At 47.2% G+C, this 16,539-nt stretch overlaps 1 protein-coding gene across 3 annotated transcripts in view; it reads left to right on the plus strand.

The window, feature by feature from the left end:
* KAZN (kazrin, periplakin interacting protein) overlaps nt 1-16,539 on the plus strand; it is a 1,132,657-nt gene that overhangs the window by 1,074 nt on the left and 1,115,044 nt on the right. The window lies entirely within an intron of this gene.

Consider the following 16,539-nt stretch of genomic DNA (forward strand, 5'->3'; position numbering starts at 1 on the left):
TAGGAGCCTGGACGCCTCAGACCGCCCCCAACAGCCTTGCCTGGCCGTGGCTCAGCCGGAGGCGGCCTCTGCTCCAAGACGGCCGCCTGGCCCGGGGTCTTCCCCTTCTTTCCAAGAGGCTGGCGGGTGGGGGGCGAAGCACCCGGCCCAGGGGGAAGCGGCCTGTGCCTGAGACGGATGGAGCACAAAGTGAGTTTCTCTCCTCTGGCCTGCCCTCCACCTCCAGCAGCAGGGGCTGAGAAAGAGCAGGTTTGCTGATAGGGTGAGGCAGGGGAAGGTCACTCTCTGTCCTGTGACTTTGGGCCAGCTGACTTCCATGCGGGGGCTGTGGGACCACTGAGAGTCAGCGCTTGCACAAAGCTAAGAGTGAGGGTGTCCTTACATTTTGCACCCGGAAGTTGCCTCGTTTGTGCCCTCCTAGCCCTGATCTTGGCCTGTGATGCTGTGTGTTTCTCTGGGCGGTGTGTACATCTCTGAATCGGTTATGTCACTGTAAAAATTCACCAAGGACTAGGGCGGCTGGGTGGCTCAATCGATTAAGCCTCTGACTTTGGGGCAGGTCGTGATCTTACAGTCTGTGAGTTCAACCTTCCCCCGCCCCCCCCCCCCACCCTTTGGGCTCTTTGTTGACAGTTCAGAGCCTGGAACCTGCTTCAGAGTCTGTGTCTCCCTCTCTCTCTCTCTTCCCCTCCCCTGCTCATGAACTCTCATGCTTAAAAATAAACATGAAAAAAAAAAAAAAACCCTCCAAGGATTTTCTCTGCACTTAGGATAAAATCCAACTCCTTTTTCTGGTTTAGAAAACCCACTGACTCCAGCCTCACCCACCTTACACACCACTATCTTTTTCCTTGCTCTCTCTGTTCCAGCCATACCGATTGTGGTTTTGCTTCTGTCTTCTGCCACAGGACCTTTGCACTAACCAGTAACTTTCCACCCAGAAATCACATGACTCTCAGCTTAGGTATAGTCCCCTCAGCCTCCTTTCCTGAGGTCTAATGTGGCCTCCCTGTCATTTGGTCTATGTTGATTTTATTCACTACCTGAGATTTTCTAGTTTCTCAGCTTCTCTAGAATGTCAGCTCAGAGGGAACAGACAGACCTTATCCCTCTATTTCTTTGTTGGCTATGGCATTCAGCACCCAGTAGGCCCTCAGGATTCACTGTGGGATGCTTTGAAAGGCATCCTGCGGGCAAAGTGACCTTAGAGGAGGCCTTGATGAGTTGGGGATTGAATGCAGCTTTGTGAGAATGGCTGGTTCGAGGTTGCCAACCTGGGTGGAGCATTCGGCCCAATCCTCAACCATGGTCTGCTTCTGTGTAGGGGTCTGTCTATGCAGACCATTTTTGCAGAGGGGGAAGTAAGGCGGCTTTTATTTTGAATGTCACTGCTGCAGAGATAACGCTGCCGGGTAAGACCCGGCACACCGAGTTACATTTAAATGTCAGATAAATGAGTGATTTTTTTTTTTTTAAACTACAAATACGTACCGAATATTGCATGGGCCATACTTCTGCTAAAAATTTGTTGTTGGTCTGACATGGAGATGTAATGGAGCATTCTGAATTTTTATTTGCCAAATCTGGCAACCCTATTCAGAGGACTAAGGCCCTCAGCTGTGTTCTTCTGGGACCTCCTGCCCGGTTCCAGCTGTTCTCCCTGAACTTGTCAGCCAGGCCCGGCCCTCAGCCTGGCAGCTGGTGCAGTGGCTCCCCTTGCTCTCAATTGTAGCTCATGCTGTGGATGTGAAGGTCACCAATGTCAAGTGTGGCCCTGAGGACTCTAAAGAGTGTTCAAGTGGCTTTTGATGCCTGCCTACGTCTTGGGAGTTGCGGCTCTGACCTTTGCTTGATGCATAAGATTTTTTTTTTTTTTTAAACCATCTTGTCTTTCCTGCCATCTGATGTGATTCCTTTGACAGTGGGGCAGACAAGTGGACCAGTTTTGGTGTCGGCAGGTAGGATGTTGCCAAATGCCATCATTCTTGGGCAAGGAAGGGCTTCTATGGCTGTGGGCCCCCTGCCCTGTCCCGGGGCCATGCTGGGTGAGCCCTTCTAAGCCAGCTGACACATGGCTCCCATCTGCTTCATTTTACCCAAGGGCCATTAGGTGACACTGGCCGCGCTAGGACGGGAACAGAGGGAAGGCAGGGACCCGGAGCGTGTGAATACTCACCGTGGGGCCCCGGAAGGGGCAGCTGCCCTCGGGCCATCCATCCCTCCTGTGACTTTGTAAGCCTGGGGGCATGTCCAGCTCCCAGTGAGCATCTAACCTGTGTGTGCCGCCTCCACACCCGAGGCACGGGGCCAATTCTGGTGTGATTCCTTAAATACCAAAATCTTAATTGGCTATTTAGAAAATACACATTGAAGTAACCTGAGAAAAATAGAATCTAAAGAAGTTCCCAGGTACCCATTGGCCCTTTAGGGCCTAATCCTCAAGGTTTTTATGTAAATAAGTGTCAGCTAACTGGCCATGCCACCAACCTGCTGGTGTGACCTTGAGATGCTGTTGAACCTCCTCCTGCCTCAGTTCCCTCATGTTTAGAGTGGGGATGATCGCAGACCTTCCCTGTAGGTGTCTGGGAAGATTAAGTTGATTGTTACATCAAAGGCTCTTAGAAGAGTGCCCAGCTCCGGGTGTGGACTATCAGTATTCATTATGATGTCATTTATATTGAACTTTGACACTTTAAGAGCATTGCTACTTGTGCATTTCTCTTAATGGTCACAGTGGTGGTGGAGGGTTCACATTATAGCTGTCATTTGGAGTCTCCATTTTCATATGGACATCCTTGTATTTGCCCACAGTATGATTTTGTTTTTATCGGAATGGAAGTAGAATGGCCATGTTAAAAGGCAATAATTGATGATCGTTATTAAATACGCACTGTGTACCAACCGCCGGGCTACGTGTCTGCCTAATGGAAACCCCATGGAGGTAAACTCCATCATTGTTTCAATATTTATGGAGGAGGAAACCACCTTAAAGAGGCTGTACTCCTCTGAAGTCTCAAATGGTGGATGAAGCTACCTGCTTTTTTTTTTTTTTTGATTAATTTTTAAATTTTGCATGAGCGTACGGTGTAAGGCGGTGTGGCCCAGTTTCACTCTCTTGCACGTGGCTGTTGAGTTTTCCCGACACCATTTATTGAAGAAGCCATCCTTCCCCCATTGTGCATTCTCGGCAACTTTGTTGTAACTGAATTGACCATATATGCATGGGTTCAGGGTTTATTTCTTGGCTCTGCATTCTATGCCCTCGATCTATGTGTCTTTTTTTTTTTAAATTTTTTTTTCAACGTTTTTTATTTATTTTTGGGACAGAGAGAGACAGAGCATGAACAGGGGAGGGGCAGAGAGAGAGGGAGACACAGAATCGGAAGCAGCCTCCAGGCTCCGAGCCATCAGCCCAGAGCCCGACGCGGGGCTCGAACTCACGGACCGCGAGATCGTGACCTGGCTGAAGTCGGACGCTTAACCGACTGCGCCACCCAGGCGCCCCTATGTGTCTGTTTTTATGCCAGTACCATACTGTTTGATTACTAAGGCATCGTGCTAGAGTTTGAAAGCAGGAAGCATGCTATCTCTAGCCCTGTTCTTCTTTCTCAAGACGGCTGGGGCAGTTTGGGGTCGTTCTATGCAAATTTTAGGATTATTCTTTTTCTGTGAGAACTGCCATTGGAATTTTGATGGGGATTGCATTGAATCTAGATGTCTTCAGATGGTGTGGGCATTTCATAAGTTCAGTGCTTCCAACCTGCGAGCACAGTACATCTTTGCATTTGTGTCTTCGCTTTTTTCATCAGGATCTTCTAGTTTTCAGCGTACAGGTGTCTCACTTCCTTGATTAAATTTATTCCTTAGGTCTTTTATCCTTTTTGATACCCTTGTAAATTGTTTTCTTAATTTCTCTTTCTGATAGCATGTAGAAACATAATTGATTTTTGGATATTGCTTCGGTATCCTGCGGCTTTACTGAATTTGTTGATGAGTTCTGACTACTGGTCTGTTGTTGGAGGTCTAAGTGGAAGATGTCCTGTGCCCCAGTCTCCGTGGAACGTCCTCTAATTGCTGCATATGTATGAGCTTCAAGGCTCTTCCTTGTCTTCCTAAGGCTCTTTGGTTTGCCCGATGCCACCCAAGGCCCCCATGCCCATCCTCTCTAAAGCAGGGCAGGCTATAGGACTCCTGCTGAGAGAGGTGGGTGGGGAGGGCTTTTGAGAGTATCTGAGAGCAGGGTCCTCCTGGCACAGGGCAGGGGTGAGTGAAAACCAGCTGCCCTGGGCTCTGTTTCCAGCTTGGTTCTGCAGTCTTGAGGAAATCACCTTTTTGCCGAAGTACCCTTGGTGTCCTCCGAACAGCTACCTGGACAGAGGTGGGGAGAGAGCTCAAATGCAGGGGAGTCGCCACAGGTGCTCTTTTCCCTTCCTGGGGACAGCCTCCCCAGCAAGGTGTCTCAGGTGGGCTTATCTGGTGCCAGCTCTGTGCTCTGCAGACCCACTGCTGCTCCCAAAAGTCTAGTAGAAATCTCCAGGCTCAGGGGCACCGGGTGGCTCAGTCGGGTGAGCATCCGACATCGGCTCAGGCCATGATCTCGTGGTTCGTGAGTTCGAGCCCCGCATTGGGCTCATTGCTGTCAGCCTGTCAGCGCAGAGCCCACTTCAGATCCTCTGTCTTCCTCTCTCTGCTCCTCCCCTGCTTGGGCTCTCTCCCAAAATACATAGATACTAAAAAAAAAAAACAATCTCCAGGCTCAGCATCCTCTTACAGGTGCCTGCTGGGGAGCAGAGTCCCCAGTCAGGATGGATGTAAGAAAGGAAGGGAACCTGCAGAAGGTGCAGTCAGTGTGACCCAAGAGCCATACCCGGGATGGCCACGGCCAGATGCACGTGCTTTCTTCTGGCTTCTCTCCCTCTTGCTCTGGGAGCCCTTCTCCAGGATGTGCCAGCTGAGACGCAGTGTCCCTCGCTTCACTGTGCTGAGCTGGCGGTTGGGAGAGGCCTCTGGTTTTGCCCTTCCTGCCGGTGGGATGGGCCTGGGCTGCTTACGGCTCCTTGGCTCTGTCCTCTCCTCCTGACACCAGGCCTGTTCTGTGGTATGTCTCTTCGGAGCGTCGTCCCTCTGTAGGTCCCCAGTGATGGGGTCAACCCCCGGTCCACATAGGAGCAGCCACCGTTGGGGGGAGTCCTGGACCTTCTAGAAGGACATGAAGCTTTTTAACGTGGAGAATGATTGTGATTGTGTTTGTGTGCAGGAAGGATGGATATTCTTGTCCCCCAGTGTTGAAGATATTTCTTCCATAACCAAACTCCAGGTGTGGCCCCAGGGCAGGGCTAGGACCTGTGGCATAGGACATGCAAGGGAACAGACTTGGCCTCATGCGAAGGCTTGGTTGCCTTTTAATCTAAAAACATGCTGGTGGTCAAGTCTGTGATGGGCAGTCATGATGCTGATCTTCTCCACCGTCCCAGCCCCACCTTGAGGTCATTGCCATCTCATGGCCCACCTATGACTGGGACCAGTCCCTGCCTGGCCATAGGATGTTGGGTAGAGCTGGGTTTGAACCTCGGGCCGGGGACATTTTTGCCCAGGAGCAGTGGGGAGACACCAAACAGCCACCTTCATTGCTCTTCAGCCTTTCACGGTTTTTTGTTTTTGTCTTTGTTTTTTATTTCATTAAAAAAAATTTTTTTTTAAGTTTATTTTTTGAGAGAGAGAGAAAGAGAGAGGCAGACTGCAAGCAGGGGAGGGGTAGAGGTGGGGGGGGCGGGGTACACAGAATCTGAAGCAGGCTCCAGGCTCAGAGCTGTCAGCACAGAGCCCGACACAGAGCTCGAACCCAGGAACCGTGAGATCATGACCTGAGGGGAAGTAGGACGCCCAGGGACCCAAGGACCGAGAGCCACCCAGGCACCCCTTTGTCTTTGTTTTTTAAATCTGTTTTTGTTTTTGTTTTTTAAATCCCGCTCGGCTTGGTTAGCATGCTTGCTTATTACAGAGATTTCTTGTGTTTGGGATGCATTCAACCCTCTGAAAGGCAAAAGTCCCCACCCTTTGTGAAGGTGTGCATTCCCCAGTGACTGGACAAGTGAGAAGGGTCAGGTGACCACTTGGACTGTGATGCGGGAGTGGGAGACTCCCCTTCTGGGTGGAAGAAGAAACGGGGGAGGGGGCCAGGAATGCGCTGTCCTTCCTGTGATCACAGAGGGGAGACCCCCGCTCCCTCCCCCAGCCCTGGATGAGGTCTGGTTAACCTCTGGAGACCTTAGTAGACCGAGGGGCCCTTGAAGCTCGTCAGAGCAAGCTGGGCGGCCCCCCCTCCAGGAGGGGGCTCTGCTGGAAATGTGTCTTTTTGGAAGACCCTGCGTGCAGTCGGGCTGCTGGGCGGGAGGCACATCGGGCCGCCCTGACTCTGGACACGGGGGAGCAGGGGGGCCGCTCTGCGGCTGCTCAGCCCCCCTGCCTGAGCCGCTCATCCCTACGGTGCAGGCGGACCCGTCGGAGCCCGTACAGGCGATTCCCCATTGGCAGAAGGGCTGCGGCTGGCATTCCGGGTCGTGTTCCCACCAGAACGGGGTTTTCAGATGTCCTCAGTGCTGGTTCCAGTCTGCCTGTCTCGTTTTACCCCTGTTGGGCGGTGCCCTGATCCCGCTCTTACCCCGGCCCGCCTCTGGGCCACCCCCCTTCCCTGCTGGGGGAGGCTGGGGCGTAACAAGCCACAGAATGGTGAGGGTCTGATTCTGGCTCTGCCCCTGTCTGGCCTTGCACATGGAACCCCGCACGCCATGTGTGATTCCTGACGGCTAACGTGGGGGGTGTTCTGAGGGGCGAGGGCAGCCGTGGAAGGTGCGGGCTGGGGTGGGCCCCGTGGTAAGCCTTCATGGTGGGAGGCGCTGCTGGAAGGATCCAGCGCGATCCTGGGACATTTCAGGGTGCAGCCTCTGTTCTCGATTGCACTAGGCCGTGTGGCTGTGATCAAGTACCATGGACTGGGGGGGTTTAAGCAGCTCATTTATTGTCTCACAGCTCTGGGGGCTGGGAGGCCAATTTCAGGCTGTCGGCAGCGCTGGTTTCTCCCCAGGCCTCTCCCCTCGGCTTGCAGGTGGCCGCCTTCTCGCTGTGACATCACGCGGTCTCCCCTCTGTGCTCCCATCCCTGGTGTCTCTCCTCCTCCTCATGAGCACGCCTGTCCTACAGGATTAGGGCTCACCCTTATGGCATTTGGCTTTAACTGCCTCTTTAAAGACCCTGTCTCCAAATACAGTCGCATTCTCAGGTGTACTAGGAGTGAGGATTTCAACATACGAATTTGGGCAGGGGGCACAATTCAGTCCATAACATGAACATTCTGATAATTTTTCTGTCCTGTGGAAACTGCAAGCGAGATCCACGGAAGAGACAGCTGAGTCTGTAGTAGGTGTGGGCCTTGGAGTACATGCGGGAAAGTGGTCACAGTGTTTGCTTTTTTTTTTTTATTGAAAATTTTTTAATGTTTATTTTATTTTTGAGAGAGAGAGACACACAGCATGAGCAGGGAAGGAGCAGAGAGAGAGGGAGACACAGAATCTGAAGCAGGCTCCAGGCTCTGAGCTGTCAGCACAGAGCCCGACGTGGGGCTCGAACCCACGAACCGTGAGATCATGACCTGAGCTGAAGTTGGACGCTCAACCAGGCGCCTCTAGAATGTTCGCTTTTTAACCTCATCAGATAGTCCCTCCCACCATTCCCCAGGGACACGCTGGCATTTGCTGCTAGTTCAGTGTTTGTAACTCATGCCTAGGTCTTGGAGTCCAGATGACTTTTACCTCTGTCCCCTCCCCCTTGTGCCCATCAGTCAGGATGGGCTCTTTATGCTGCAGTAACAGAGTCTTAGTTGCTGAAGACAAATGCTTATTTCTTGAGCATGGAACATGCTGATTGCGGATTGACTAGGGACCCTTCCCCACATTTGCTGACTCTTGGATGGACACAGAATGGCTGCTCTATGCATATGTGTATACATGTACACACACACACACACACACACACAGACACATATGTGGATTATATAAACTCCCTCCCAACCACCACCCAGGACAAGAATGGAACTTTGCCCCAGCCATCCAGCACCATTTACAGCTGCCTTGTTTCCCTCCAAAAGTAACTACTGTCCTGACTTTCATAGTGGTCACTTTCTTGTATTTGTTTGTTTAATTAAGCTTTTAATTTTGAGATTAATTGTAGATTCCTGTGTAGTTGTAAGAAAATACTACAGAGATCCTGAATACCCTTTGCCTAGTTTGCCCCAGTGGTAACGGTAGCACAGTGGGATATTGACCTTGATTCGGTCAAGATACGGGACATCTCCATCACCACGGAGACCCCTTTTGCAGCCACATCAACTTTCCTCACTCCTCCTTCACCCGTAATAATCTGTTCTCCATCTCTGTAATTTCGTCACTTCAAGAATGTTCTACATGGAATCACATAGTATATGTAACTTTTGGGACTGGCTTGTTTCACTCAGTGAGGTTCTCTCAAGGTTCCTCCAGGTTATCATGTGTGTATTGCTAGTTTGTTCCTTTTTATTGCTAAGTCGCGTTCCACGGTGCATCCCAGTAAGTACTTCACCTATTGAAAGGCATCGAGGTTGTTTCCACTTTGGGGCTGTGATGGAATAAAGCTACTATAGACAGACTCTTGTGCACAGGTTTTTGTGTGAACACAGTGTTCGTTCCTCTGGGATGAATTCTTGGGAGTGCAATCATTGAGATGTATACCCAGTTTTGTTTTATTTTTAAGAAACTGCCCAACTGTTGTCCAAAGCGGTTCTACTATTTTACGTTCTCCAGCGTAGGAACGATCCAGAGAGTGATTTCTCTGCATTTGGTGTGGTCACTATTTTTTATGTTAGCCATTGTGGTTTTAATTTGCACTTCCCTGATGGCTAATGATGCCAGTCCTTTCATGTGGTTATTTGCCATCTGTACATCCTCTTTGGCAAAATGTCTGCTGTCTTTTGCCCATGTTCTAATTGCAATGCCTGTTTTTTACTGCTGAGCTTTGAGGGCACTTTATATATTCTAGAGGATAGTTCTTTGTTACGTATGTGTTTGCAAATATTGTCTTCCAGTCTGCGGCTTGTCTTTTTGTCCTTTTAACAGGGTTTTTTCACAAAACAAAACCACCCAATTGAAACTTTTTTTTTTTTTTTTTTTTTTTTTTTGGTGGGGGGATGAAAACCTGTTTATTCTTTTACGGATCATGTTTTTAGTGTCAAGTCTAGCGACTCTGCCTGGCCCTAGGTCCCCAAGCGTTCTCCTGTGTTTTCTTTTCTAAAAGTTTTATGTTTTCTATTTAAGTTGGTGATCCATTTTTTGAGTTAGTTTCTGAGTAATGTGTGAGACTTAAGTCAAGGGTCTTCTTTTCTCTTAGGAATATTCACTTCAGTGTCATTTGTTTAAAAGCTGTTTCCTTCATTGAATTACTTTTGTATCTTATCAGAGGTCGATGGGCATATTTGTGTGAGTGGGGACTGCTTCTGGATTCTCAGTTCTGTTCCGTTGATCTGTATGCTGTCTTCTGCTTTTTGTAGGGCAACACAGTCTTCATTATTACGGCTGTACGATAAGTCTCGAAATCGGGTAGACTAATTCTTTCAGCTTTGTTCTTTTTTCCCAAATTGTTTAGCTGTTATAGTTATTTTGCCTTTCCATATAATTTGAGAATCATTGTAGAATTTTAGGATAATCTTGTATCTACCAAAAAAAAAAAAAAGTCTCGGTGGGACTTTGACAGGAATTGTGTTAAACCTATATTAGCAATTTGGGGAGAATTGGCATTTCTACCATGCTTTGCTCTTTGAATCATGAACATGATTTATTTAGACATTCTTTGATTTATCTGTGTCATGTAGTTTTCAACATAAAAGCCCTGAACATTCATGCTTGTTGGATTTTACCTAAATCTTTTATCTTGGAATGACTGTAAGTGGTATTGGCTTTTTTAACTTTGATGTTCATGTGTTCCTTACAAGTGGAAGAAAACACAGCCGATTTTGTGTGTAGATCTTGTATTTTGTGGCTTTGATGAACTCAGCAGTTCTAAGAGTTTTTTTGGCAGATTCCTTGGGATTTTCTATATAAACAATCATGTAATCTGCAAATGGGGACAGTTTTATTCTTTTCTGATCTGTATGCTTTTTTATTTCCTTTTCTTGTTGAGCATTGGTTTTCATTCTTCTTTAAATATTTGGTAGAACTCCTAAGTGAAACCAATTAGGCCTGAAGATTTCTTTTTTGGGAGTTTTTGTATTATGAATTCAGTTTCCTAAATAGCCACAGGGCTATTCAAGTGATCTACTTCATATTGGGCGAGTTATGGTCATTTGTGTTTTATTTTTTTATTTTTATTTATTTATTTTTTTTTTAAATTTTTTTTTTTTCAACGTTTATTTATTTTTGGGACAGAGAGAGACAGAACATGAACGGGGGAGGGGCAGAGAGAGAGGGAGACACAGAATCGGAAACAGGCTCCAGACTCTGAGCCATCAGCCCAGAGCCCGACGCGGGGCTCAAACTCACGGACCGCGAGATCGTGACCTGGCTGAAGTCGGACGCTTAACCGACTGCGCCACCCAGGCGCCCCCATTTGTGTTTTTAAATGAAATTAATTTCTTAAAATTTTAAAAATATTTATTTATTTTTGAGACCGAGAGAGAGACAGAGTGCGAGCAAAGGAGGGGCAGAGAAAGAGAGAGACACAGAATCTGAAGCAGGCTCCAGGCTCTGAGCTGTCAGCACAGAGCCCGACGTGGGGCTCAAACCCACGAACTGCGAGATCATGACCTGGGCTGAAGTCAGACGCTCAACCGACTGAGTCACCCAGGCATCCCTCAATGAAATTAATTTCTTTTCTTTTTTTTTTTTTTTAATTTTTTTTTTAACGTTTATTTATTTTTGAGACAGAGAGACAGAGCATGAACAGGGGAGGGGCAGAGAGAGAGACACACACAGAATCCGAAACAGGCTCCAGGCTCTGAGCTGTCAGCACAGAGCCCGATGCGGGGCTTGAACTCACGGACCGCGAGATCATGACCTGAGCCGAAGTCGGCCGCTTAACCGACTGAGCCACCCAGGCGCCCCGAAATTAATTTCTTTAAGTTGTCCAATTTATGTATACAGCATACAGTTGTTCATAATAGTCCCTCATTATCCGTTCAGTTCTCTTGTGTCATTCCTGATACTTTCTGGTTTCTCTTTGTCAGTCTTGCTGGAAGGTCAATTTCATCAGTCTCATCAAAGAACTAGCTCTTTGTTTCATTGATTTTTTTCCCCCCTATTGTTTTCCTCTTTCCCATTGCATTGATTTCTGCCCTTTAGTGTTCCCTTGCCTGGGATGTATTTGGGTCTTGTTTTTTAGGTGCTTGGGGTGAGAGCTTTGATTATTAATTTGAGACTTTTTTCCTTGTTTCTAACGTATGCATTTTGTGCTATAGATTTCCCTCTCTCTCCCAGCATTTGCTGTGTCCCAGAAATTTTGATATGTGATATTTTCATTTTCATTCTGTTCAGTGTATTTTTGATTTCTCTTGAGACTTCCTTCTTGACCCGTGAGTTATTTAGAAACGTGTGGCTTAGTTTCTAAGCCCTTGGAGATTCTCCTGTTATGCTCTCTTCTGATTTCTAGTTTGAATCTGTTTGATCAGAGAATTTACTTTCTGTGATTTCAGTTCTTTTACATCTGTTGAGGTTTATTTTTTCCAGTTTTATTGAGCTGTAATTGACTTGATAGCACTGTATTAGTTTTAGGTACACAACATGATGACTTCTATATCTTTGAATAGCAAATGTTTACCATAATGGTTTAATTAACAACTGTCACTTCATACTGTTAGACATTTTTTTTTTCTTATGATGAAAACTTTTAAGGTTTAGTCTCTTAGGGACTTTCAAATATACGACATAGTATTGGAAACTGTAGTCCCCATACCCTACGTTGTGTCCCCAGGACTTACTTGTCTCGTAACTGAAAGTTGGTACTTTTCGACCAACTTCAACCATTTTGTTCACCCCCGACCCCTGGCCTCTGGCTATCGCCAGTTCATTCTCTGTATCTACAAGTTCAGTTTTTTGTTCGTTTGTTTGTTTGATTCCACCTGCAAGAGAGATCATACAGTGTTTGTCTTCCTCTGTCTGACTTGTTTCTCCCAGCATAATGCCCTCAGTGGCCTTCCATGTTGTTGTAAGTGGCAGCACTTCTTTTTTATGGCTAAATATGTCCCACTGTATATATAACATGTTCCGTTGTATACTTACACCTCGTTTTCTTTATCCATTCACCCGTCACTGGACACTTAGCTTGCTGGCACGTCTTGGCTACTGTGACTAAGGCTGCAGTGAAGCCAGGAGTGCAGGTATCACATCCAGAGCCTGTGTTCATTGCCTCTGGACATCCACCCAGAAGTGGAGTTGCTGGATCATAGGGTAGTTCTATTTTTAATTTTTTGAGGAACCTCCATACTGTTTCCCATTGGTGCGACCCTGTTTATATTCGCACCAGCAATGCGTGAGGGTCCCTTTTCTCCACATCTTCTCCAGCGTTCGTTATCTCTTGGGATTTTAATGGCGGCCATCCGGACAGGCGTGAGGTAACATCTCTCGGTGGTTTTGACTTGCATTTCCCCGATGGTTAGTGATGTTGAGTACCTTTCCGTGCACCTGTTCAGTCGATCACATATGTTACTCGACGCTATCCTTATTTTTATACCTGTTTCGTTTTCTTCCAGAAGTTTTTAGGATCTTCTTTTTATCCTTGATGGTCGGAAACTTCACAGCACGACTAAGCATTTTTCGTTCGTTATACCCACTGGGTACTCTGTTGAGAGTTTAAAACTTAAACAAAAATTACAAAATAATATGAAACCTAAAAAAGCCCAAATGACTAAGCAAGCAAACAAAAATCAGAACCAGACCTATAAACACAGAGAAGAATACACTGATGGTGGCCAGCAGGAAGGCTCACTGGGGGCAGGGGACGGGTGGTCAACATGGGTGAAGGGGTGTGTGAATAGTGGGCTTTCAGTTATGGGAAGGAGTAGGTCACCGGAGTAAAAGGCACAGTGTAAGGAGTACAGTCAACGGCATCGTAATAGCGTAGGGCGGACACAGGGCAGCTACACTTGTGAGCACAGAGTAATGTTTAAACTCGTACACCTCAAACTAATGTAACGTTGTGTGTCAACTCCACTGAAATGAGAAGATTAAAAAAGACTCTTGTCCAGTTTCTCCAGGTCACTCCTGTCATCAAAGAATGAGTGAGGTTCCAGCACCTGTCTTTGTTTTTTTGTTTGTTCGCTTTCCTATTAATCGTTAACACCAGTAGAAATATTAACTAAGATTCTTGTCAAAATTGCACTTGCTGTTTACATTAATAGCTGGCTACAGATAGAAAAGTTCAGCCAAAACCAATGGAAAATTCTGTGCGCACCAATTGATAACATAGAATTCTCGTTAAAGAATATTGTCCATTTTATTATTATTTATAAACTGTGTGCTCTATACTCCCTATCAGTAAAATTTAAAGTAAACATGTATGACTTATTTCACTTAGCATAATAAGTCATACAGAGAAAGACAGATACCATATGTTTTCACTCTTATGTGGATCCTGAGAACCTTAACAGAAGATCATGGGGGAGGGGAAGGGGGAAAAAAAAAAGGGAGGGAGCCAAACCGTCAGAGACTCTTAAAAACTGAGAACAGGGGCTCCTGGGTGGCTCAGTCGGTTGAGCGTCCGACTTCAGCTCAGGTCACGATCTCACGGTCCATGAGTTCGAGCCCCGCGTCGGGCTCTGGGCTGATGGCTCAGAGCCTGGAGCCTGCTTCTGATTCTGCGTCTCCCTCTCTCTCTGTTCATGCTCTGTCTCTCTCTGTCTCAAAAATAAATAAAAACGTTAAAAAAAAAAAAACTGAGAACAAACTGAGGGTTGATGGGGGTGGGAGGGAGGGGAAAGTGGCTGATGGGCACTGAGGAGGGCACCTGTTGGGATGAGCACTGGGTGTTGTATGGAAACCAGTTTGACGATAAATTTCATATTAAAAAAAAATAAACATGTATATGTGCCAGAAAAAAATTTTTTTTTCCCCAGGACTTCTGTAGTTTTTATGTTTAGCTCCTGGATTGATTTTTCAATTTTCATTACTTTTAAATCTTGATCTTGATTCTTCTATATTTTTTTGTGAGACTTTCTTGGTACTGTTCCTCTTCTGTTTTTAACTTTAGTGATTTTTATATCCCAAGAGTGGTACATTTTTTTCTGTCCTCTTGTATTAATATCCCATAATTTTACGGGTGCAAAATTGTCTTCACATTTTCTTTCAGTGTCTTATACAGAATGCATTGCCTGAGTGTTTCTACAGAGCTTTTATATAGCTATGGAGACATTATTTAGTTCTTTTATATTCTAGATACTGTTCTCTGTAGCTTTACAAGAGTTTACTTAATCCTCCACCCACGAGATAGTCCTTTGTCTCCATCCTCGGTCTCCATTCCACAGCTGGCCAGTGGCAGAGCCGGGATTTGAACCTAGGCCTCTGGCTTCAGAGCCCGCTGTGTGTACGTAGACTAGGTGGTCCCGCTGGGGTCAGCTGGCTCTGAGCTGTCTTGTCATACAAGGGTGAGACTCTGCAGCTGACTAGAAGCTCTCTGTGCAGGGTCCGTGCTTGTCTCTTTGTGGGACCCTCACCTGGTGTTTGGGTGGAGACCTAGACATTCAGCCAAGGACTCCTGAGGGTCTCTGTCCATGGGTTTTCCTTTGGGATGATTCGTTTCTCAGGAGGATCCTGGGAAGAGGGTGTGCCAGGCTGATAAAAGACTGGCCTCGGCATTCTGAGGGCTGAGTAGGGAAATGCGACACGCAGACCTTCCAGGCGCCTGGGCTTTTCCCTGTTGTCATTACGGCTCTTGTCCTTGCCTTCAGCTGTGGTGGGCACTCGTGAGCCCAGGGACTTTCTGGTCCACTTGCTTCCTGGAATGTGCTTGCCATTTTCTGCCCCGTTATGGGAAGGAGTGTGGACAATCTAAGAGTTTCTTACGGACTTTCAACCCCTCTTCCTGTTTTTCAGCCCGACCCTACATCCTGACCTTCAGAGGTGCCTGGTAACTCAGTTCCTGGGGTTTTCTGGATTTCCCTGGCATTGCCTTCCACTCTGCCTGCTGCGCCCTCCATGTGTTTTCTCTGCTTACAGCAGCCGTCTCTGGGACATCACTCTCCCTGCCTCCAGGGTTCATGGACATTTCCCTCTTCTATCATGTCTCTTCTTTGCCCTGTGGGTTTCTACCTTTTTTTTTTTTTTTAATTACTTTATAATTCTGTTGGAGTTTTGGGAGTTGGTATAAATGTATGTTTAATCTGTCATGTTTAAACTCCTACTTTTAAACTTTTTTTTAAAAAGATTTATTAGAGAGAAAAAAGACGAGTGGGGGAGGGGCAGAGAGAGAGGGAATCCCGAGCAGGCTCTGCCCTATCAGTGCAGAGCCCAACGTGGGGCTCGAATTCATGAACCCGCGAGATCACGACCTGAGCCAAATCAAGAGTTGGATGCTTAACAGACTGAGCCACCCAGGTGCCCCCAAATTCCTACTTTTAAAAGAAGGACACGCATCATCCTTAGAACAGTTCTGACCTAAGCATATCAGTGAAGGGTCTGTGAAGAATAAGGCCTGGAGATGAGAGGTGTTCAGCTTTGCACCGTGCCTGGTGTGTGACAGCAAGTTATACACATCTGTGCAGAGAAGGTGTCCTGGAAAGCGAGGGAAGAGCAGGCCGATGACGGTCTCCGACTGGGGAGAAATGGGACCTGACAGATGAGACAAGCGTGGATGCGGGTCCTATTCCTTCCGGGATTTGCATTGTCCAGCCAGGCCCCCTGGGAACCCGGCTCTAGCAGAGGGTGGATCGGGTCCTGTTAACATGTGAGACCCGGTTCACGTGCTGTGGTTATGTAAGCACGTGCCCAGTCCGGTGGCACCTGAAGGATATAGCCCTGGTCTGGGCTTGGAGACTGCAAGGGAAAAAGAGCTTCACAGTCTTTGAAAGGGTGAGCCTTCACTGTGCGGGATAGACCCTAACCTTTTCTGCCAGCTCAGCATCCAATTCTCATTCCTCACAATATCTGGATGCTCTGAGGGGATACCTTCTCCCTAGCGTGAATGATTTAGTTAGGAGAGGTCAAGTCCATCGCTTGCTCTCTGTTTAGTTGCTGATGGGGCAAGTCCTTCCTCTCACCATCCCAGCCTGGGTATGAGTGGGGGACCCAAGCTCTGCCCAGCACATGCCCTTGTCTGAGACTTTGACTTCCGAGAGAGTGATGAAACGCCAGAAGAAAAATGGTTGGCAGTCACGCATCTCAGCTGTTGTTCCCAGACCAGAGACTTACGCCTCGATACGGTTCCTGCCATTTTTGCTTCGAGGTCCGAGGAGATGTCTTAAATGTTTTGTAAGTTACAGTACCAACTGTCCCTTTCTTAAGTAAGAACAAGGAATCCTTTGGAAGG

Source organism: Puma concolor, chromosome C1, assembly GCF_028749965.1.
Source record: "Puma concolor isolate L17-30 chromosome C1, mPumCon1.1.hap2, whole genome shotgun sequence".
Classification (NCBI taxonomy): domain Eukaryota; kingdom Metazoa; phylum Chordata; class Mammalia; order Carnivora; family Felidae; genus Puma; species Puma concolor.